The following is a 7,940-nucleotide window of genomic DNA, read 5'->3' on the forward strand; positions in this document are numbered from 1 at the left end:
ACCATTCACTTTGAGAAAACCCTAGAACACATTTCACTCTATCTCACACTCTTCCACACCAAATCTTAGATCCCTAAGGGATTTGAGAACATTTGAGAGAATTTGTCTGACCAAGTGATAGATCCACTCCTTCCCCTTCTTTGCACCAAAGGAATTCTTGATATCAGAGAGTCTTGAGCTTTTCCCCATCGTTCTTGTTACTCTTGGAGGTTGGAGACTCCTAGGCGGTAGGAGTCTTTCGGAGAGGAATCGGCCATTGTGATTACCCCTGGAAATTGTGAGGGTTTGGAGACCACCGAAGGTCTACGACTCGTGGTTGAGAAACGCCTTCGTGGTGTAGTCTTAAAGGGAGAATAGGGTGAGCCTTCATGGTGTTGGTGTGCCTTCGTGGTAACCTCCACCTCTCTAACAGTGATGTAGCTTCCCTCCAAGGAAGTGAACATCGGCATACATCCTCGTCTCCCGGAGTTGCGGTTATTCCTAACCCTAACTCTCTACTTGTGGTTACTTGTCTCTTAGCACTTACTTGTATCATATTGTGCTTGATTACTCACATTTTTGTGTTACTTGTTTATCTTTCTTAGCTCTTAGCATCATACTTGAAACTGTTGAGCTCACTTTCATATTCCGCTTCATTGCCTAAAATTGCTAAGTAATAATTAAAATTTGTAATTGTACCTATTCTCCCCCTCTAGGTCCATCTCGATCCTTTCAATTGGTATTAGAGCCTCGTGCTCTATTCTTTTGGCTTAACCGCCCTAGAGCAAGATGAACCCCGATGGGACTCTCGTTGTTGCAGATCCGAACAACACGGGCGCGGCTTCCATGGAAGTCAAGTCCGTCACTTCTGAGGATCTAGAACGGGCGCTTGCTATGCAAAAGGAGGAGCATGATGCTTCTCTTGAGGCCTTGGTCCAAATGAGACTAGCCACACTAACCACGATGCTTGCACCACTTTCTGGTGGTGCGGCCTCGAGGCCAGCCGTGCCTACTCCTTCACTTGGCCAACAAGCTCCTAGTAATGACCACTCCAGTGTTGCTTGCCTTTATGCAAGACCCCAAATAGAGAAACCAAAGTATAACCCTTACACTATAGGAATGAAGCACTTTGTCGTCTGCCATGGCGGACGGCGATAGGTCCGGCTGAATAGGCTACGGCAAAGGGCTCTTCACCTTCTGCTGGTGGACGGCAAAGATGAAATGGTCTTTGTCGTCCACCAGCAGATGGCAAAGGACCTGGACGGCACAAGTGGCAACTTATGGCCATTAGGGGGTTAACGGTGCGCTTTGCTGTCTGCTGGCAGACGGCAAAGACCATTTCACCTTTGTCGTCTACCAGCAGACGACAAAGTAACCAAATAGGCCAGCCCCCAGGTTGCACAGGTAGCTGCCACATGGCACCTTTGCCGTTAGCTGGCCGATGACAAAGTTGTTTGCCGTCCGCCAGCTGACGGCAAAGAGCCTGTATAGCCCATTTTCTGTTTTTCTTAAATTCATTCAATTTCAACACACAAATTTCACAGCACACATATGACATATCCAACACACAAGTTTCATCTTATATACATAAATAACCAACACATAGTTCCATCCATACATATTACAATAGTTTCACGTTGTTCATCCAACACCTATCCATCCATCCATATATTAAGTTCCACATTGTTCATCGATACCAAAAGAAAAGTAGAAAGGAAAAAGAAGCACTCCATCCATTCAAGCTTCGGTGAAGTAAATGAAATCTGCAAAATGGGGAACAAGAAAGTTAGAAGAAGAAGACTAGAAGAATAATAAGAATAAAATGAAGAAGAAGAAGACTAGAAGAAGTAAGCATAATTAGGTAAAATGGAGATAACCTAGCTAATTATGCCATTTTTGAGTGAACTAAGCATATTATGCCATTTTTGATATAAAGCAGCTAAGTATAGCTACGTCTTTATTGAGCTAACCTAGGTAACTAAGCATATTAGAGCAAACTTAGGTCATTTTGGTGAAGAAGAAGAAGAAGAAGAAGAAGAGGAAGAAGAGGAGGAGGAAGAAGAAGAAGAAGAAGAAGAAGAAGAAGAAGAAGAAGAAGAAGAAGAGGAAGAAGAGGAAGAAGTGGAAGAAGAAGAAGAAGACTAGAAGAAGAAGAAGAATAGAACAAGAAGAAGGTTTGTACCCTTTTCCTTCTCATTCTTCTTCTTTTATTCTTTCTTTTTCTTCTCTTTCTTCTTCTATTCTTTATTTTTCTCCTCTTCCTTGTTTTTCTTCTTCTAATCCCTTATTTGTGTCATTTTAGAGCTTACATAGGTAATTATGCCATTTTTTGCTAAATAAGCTTATTATGTCAATTTGGAGGAAAATAAGGTAAGCATAGGTCATTTTTCTCCTAACATAAGTAATTATGCCATTTTTGAGCTAATGTAGGTAAAATGGATCATTTTGGAGCTAACCTAGTTAAAATGGATCATATTGGAGCTCACCAAGGTAAACTTGGTCATTTTGGGGCTAACCTAGGTAAAATGGATCATATTGGAGCTAACCTAGGTAAAATGGGTCATTTTGCAACTAACTTAACTAATTATGTCATTTTTGAGTTAACTAAGCATATTTATGCCATTTTTACATAAGTAATCCAAGTGTATGTCAGTATTGAGCTAACCTAGGTAACTAAGCATATTAGAGATGACTTAGGTCATTTTAGAGGAAACAAAGCTAAGTATAGATCATTTTGGAGATCTGACGTACCTGACATAGTTCACTCCTCCTTCTCCTTCATCATTCTGATGCGCCTAGAGTAGTGAGGCAGTGGGATGTAGTCTTCTACCACAATTGGCATGGTCATGTCGTCCGGCTGTGGGATCACCGGTGCCACCACCATCGCGAGGTCATTGTCAGGCACCACCACTATCGTGAGGCCATCTTCAGGCAGCACCATCACTAGGTCATCCTCAGCCACCACCATCTCTTGCCCATCGTCAGCCACCACCATCGCTGTAACGCCCCGAGACCGATGTGACAGGTGTCTTCCAGTTATTCACTATTGTTGCCTTGTCATTGCTTGTGTGTCATGCATCTCATATCATGTCATCATGTGCATCACATTTGCATACATGTTCGTCTCATGCATCCGAGCATTTTCCCCGTTGGCCGTTTTGCATTCCGGCGCTCCTACGTCCTGCGGTGTCCCTTTCTACCTCTTCTCATGTGCGGGTGTTAAACGTTTTCGGATTGGACCGAGACTTGTCATGCGGCCTTGGTTTACTACCGGTAGACCGCCTGTCAAGTTTCGTATCATTTGGACTTCGTTTGATACTCTAACGGTTAACCGAGGGACCGAAAAGGCCTCGTGTGTGTTGCAGCCCAACACCCCTCCAAAGTGGCCCAAAACCCATCTAAACCCCCTCCATCATCTCAGTCGTTCGATCACGATCACGTGGCGGAAAACCGCACCTCATTTGGACTCTCCTAGCTCCCTTTACCTATAAATATGTGCTCTCCTCCGAAATTCTCGCGCAGATGAAACCCTAACTTCGTCCTCCTCGCGCCGCCGGACAAAATCCCCACCGCGCCCAGACATGTCCAGCCGCTGCCCCGACGAATCCCGCGCTGCCACCTCATCCCGCCACCCTCCCTCTCCTCCAGCCCCGCCGCGGCCCGCCCGGGCCCGAGGCAGGCCCGCCCGATCCCATCGGGGCTCGGGGCCGCACTCGTGCGCCCGCGCCGTGCTGGATCCCCGGCCGCCCGCCAGGTGCTTCTTCACCGTCAGGTGCTCCGCCACCCCGCAGGCCCGAAGCCGCTCTGCCGCCGCACGCATCGTCTCCCTCGCCGCCCGGTCGCCACTTCGCCTTACCCGCCGTACATCACCGGCGACTAGCTCCTGCTCGCGCCACGGAGTCGAGCCGCTGGCGCCGGAGTGCTTCCCCACCGGAGTCCCGCACCTCGCCGGCTCTGCCCGTCTCGCCATCGCCCGGATCCGGCTCCGGCTGACCGGATCTGGCCTGATCTGTGGCCCCCTGCATCGTTCCCGTCGCCGGCGGCCCTCTCCAGCGCAGCGCCGCCGCCGCCTCGCCTCCTGCTCGAGCTCCCACTCGGGGAGACAACGAGCGTGGGCACGCACCCCGCTGCAGGCACAGCAGCGCAAAGACCGGCCCAGCTTCGCCGCCCCCTCGGTCCGCTTCGATCCGGCCCAAGGGCCCAAGGTGAGCACCGTCCGTCTATACCCCACATGTGCGACATTTAGATATCTAGTGCTCGCATGTTTTTTCCTTGAAATCTGCTAAGTCCCCAGTATTTTTATGCATCTTCATCGCATCATAACTTCATCACCGTTGCTCTGATTCGTGCGTGTAGCATATCAAAATGTTCATCTCGACGAGTACATCATTTCATCTCATTGCATCATTTTCATTTGAGCACATCTTGATGCCTGAAATGCTGTTGGAAGAGGGCTATGTGATGATTATTTCAGATCTGTTTCAGCAAATGCACTTTTTTCATTTTGCCATGTTTAATGTGTGCATGCTATGATCCTGAGCTCTACATGTGTTTTGTAATATGCCATGCCATCTTTACAGGGGTGTATGCCATGTATTTTTGTGATCTTTGTGGTGACTAGCACAAGCATGCAAAGTAGCTTACTCAATGATGCTGATTTCAGGGACTTAGAAATATTCCAAGTCCTTGCCCTGTCATTATTTTTATGCCATATGTTCATGTTGATTCCTAGTGATCCGTGCCTCTTTTGAGCATGATTAGTAAGGATGTTTTGTAGATAATGTTGTGCTCTATCCATCCATGCCTTTTTTGCAATTATGGAGCACCCTAGCTTGAGTCAATCGAGCTCTACTTTTGCTATAAAATGTTCCTCGCAGATTGTTAACATGTTTAGCAATTTTGTCGAGCTTGTTATTGTTGATCCGTGCATGATATGTTGTTGTTCTTGCCATGTCTATTTGCCGGGTGTATTCTTAGCTTGTCATGCAATGCCTCGTGGTGAGTGCATCGAGCTCGTAAACATGCCTACTTGTTAATCTGTTTTGCCATGCTCCAGTTTTTCACCAAGTCTGAATCTGTTTATGTTTTTGCTATGTTCACATGCTTGCAATTGTATTTTTATGATCCCTTTTGGCTCATGGTCACTAAGGGACTTTTGTTATATGCTTTGAGTATCTTCATGCCATGCCTTGATTTGCCATGATATGTTCATGTAGCATGTAGTTATCGTCCTCTAAACATTGCTTCCTGATGATAAATTCCTGACATGCTGTTAATTTCACTAAGCCTGAAACCTGTTATCTTTTGCACTTTTGCCATGCTTGTTTGAACCTGCTATTGAGAGAATTAGCCGTAGCTCAGTGTTCATATTTTGTCAAGCATCATGAGTGGATCCCTGCCATGTATTTTGTTGTCATGTTTGAGTGCAGTAGCTTATTTATCTTGATGCATTTAGATGGTCACGTGCTGATTATCGCAGACCGGTGTCATATTTGTTTTGCTTGCCATTTCCAAACCGTGCATCCGATTCCGGTGTTCTTTATATTGATTTCAACCAAAATCAACTCCTCTTTCCAGTGGCACTCTTGGTTTTCCAAGTTGAGGCCAGGTCCAATCATTCCTTAACAAATCATGCATATGCATCACATACCTCATCCTACATATCATGCCATGTTCATGTGTAGGTTGTTTACTATGTTGTGTGCTTCTTTCCGGTGTTGCTTCTTCGGGTTGGTTGCGATAACGTCGTGTTTGTGAGGAACCGTTTGTCTACGTCCGTTTGCCTTCTTCATGGACTCGTTCTTCTTCCTTGCGGGATTTCAGGCAAGATGACCATACCCTCGAAATCACTTCTATCTTTGCTTGCTAGTTGCTCGCTCTTTTGCTATACCTATGTTGCGATACCTAGCACTTGCTTATCATGCCTCCCATATTGTTAAGCCAAGCCTCTAACCCACCTTGTCCTAGAAAACCATTGTTTGGCTATGTTACCGCTTTGCTCAGCCCCTGTTATAGCGTTGTTAGTTGCAGGTGAAGATTGGAGTTTGTTCCATGTTGGAACATGGATATTTTGTTGGGATATCACAATATCTCTTATTTAATTAATTCATCTATATACTTGGTAAAGGGTGGAAGGCTCGGCCTTATGCCTCGTGTTTTTTTCCACTCTTGTCGCCCTAGTTTCTGTCATATCGGTGCTATGTTCCCGGATTTTGCGTTCCTTACACGGTTGGGTTATAATGGGAACCCCTTGACAGTTCGCTTTGAATAAAACTCTTCCAGGAAGGCCCAACCTTGGTTTTACCATTTGCACTAACAACCTAGCCTTTTCCCTTGGGTTTCGCGGACTCAAGGGTCATCGTTATTTTAACCCCCCCCCCCTCCCGGGCCAGTGCTTGTCTAAGTGTTGGTCCGAAATGAGCAGCCTGCGGGGCCACCTCGGGGAAACTTGAGGGCTGTTTTTACTCGTAGCTTGACCTATTCGGTGTTGCCCTGAGAACGAGATATGTGCAGCTCCCATCAAGATGTCGGCGCATCAGGAGGCTTTGCTGGACTTGTGTTACCATTATCGAGGATGTCTTGTAACCGGGATGCCGAGTCTGATCGGATTGTCTTGGGAGAAGGAATATCCTTCGTTGACCGTGATAGCTTGTGATGGGCTAAGTTGGGACACCCTTGCAGGGATTTGAACTTTTGAAAGTCGTGCCCGTGGTTATGGGCAGATGGGAATTTGTTAATGTCCGGTTGTAGAAAACCTGAAACTTAACTTAATTAAAATGCATCAACCGCGTGTGTTACCGTGATGGTCTCTTCTCGGCGGAGTCCGGGAAGTGAACACGGTGTTGGAGTAATGCTTGACGTAGGTTGTTCTAGGATCACTTCTTGATCATAGTTGTTCCACCGTGCTTTTTCCTTCTCTTCTCGCTCTCATTTCCGTATGTTAGCCACCAAATATGCTAGTCGCTTGCTGCAGGTCCACCTCATACCTTTTACCTACCCATAAGCTTTAATAGTCTTGATTGCGAGGATGTGAGATTGTCGAGTCCCCGTGACTCACAGATACTTCCAAAACCAGTTTGCAGGTGCCGACGTTACCGAGCGAGTGACGCAACCAAGCTTAAGGAGGAGCTCGATGAAGATCTTGTCCTTTGTGTTGTTTCGTTCTAGTTGATCAGTAGCGGAGCCCAATTGGGGTCGATCAGGGATCTGTGTAGCATTTGGGGTAGTCTTCTTTTATTTTGGTTCCGTAGTCGGACCTTGATTGTATTTGGATGATGTAATGTTATATTCATATAATTGTGTGAAGTGGCGATTGTAAGCCAACTATGTATCTTTTTCCCTTATGTATTACATGGGTTGTGTGAAGATTACCTCACTTGCGACATTGCTTACAATGCGATTATGACTCTAAGTCATGCTTCAACATGTGGGAGATATAGCCGCATTGTGGGTGTTACAAGTTGGTAATCAGAGCCTTCCCCGACCTTAGGAGCCCCGTGCTTGATCGAATCATTGGCGTTGTTGAGTCTAAAAAAATGTTTTGAGTCTTTTAGGATTATATATATCGGAGAGTAGGATTCTTTTTACTCCTCAGTCCCTTCGTCGCTCTGTCGAGGCATCATGACATAGAGTTTCGACTCTTCTCTTCTCAAATTTCACTAAAAAAATTAGGATCACGCGGGTATCTTGGAATCGTTCCGATGGTTTTGTGATCAGAACATTGTTCTTGGTGCCTCCTGACATTTAGGGGTTGTGGCAGTGTCCCGGGGAGTTGAGCTCCGATGTGTTGTCGTCACAATTTTATCGTTGAGATTCTGGAATTCCTGAGTTTCGCCGACATCAAAAATCTCTTTTATGCAGTTGTTGGTGAGATAACTTCGACGCCACCTAGTACTGGGTGGGAGTTCGGGAGTATTGCCATAACTCGTATAACGGATGCTTTTCGAAGGTTGAGGTAAACG

The sequence above is a fragment of the Triticum dicoccoides genome, chromosome 7A, assembly GCF_002162155.2.
Source record: "Triticum dicoccoides isolate Atlit2015 ecotype Zavitan chromosome 7A, WEW_v2.0, whole genome shotgun sequence".
Classification (NCBI taxonomy): Eukaryota; Viridiplantae; Streptophyta; class Magnoliopsida; order Poales; family Poaceae; genus Triticum; species Triticum dicoccoides.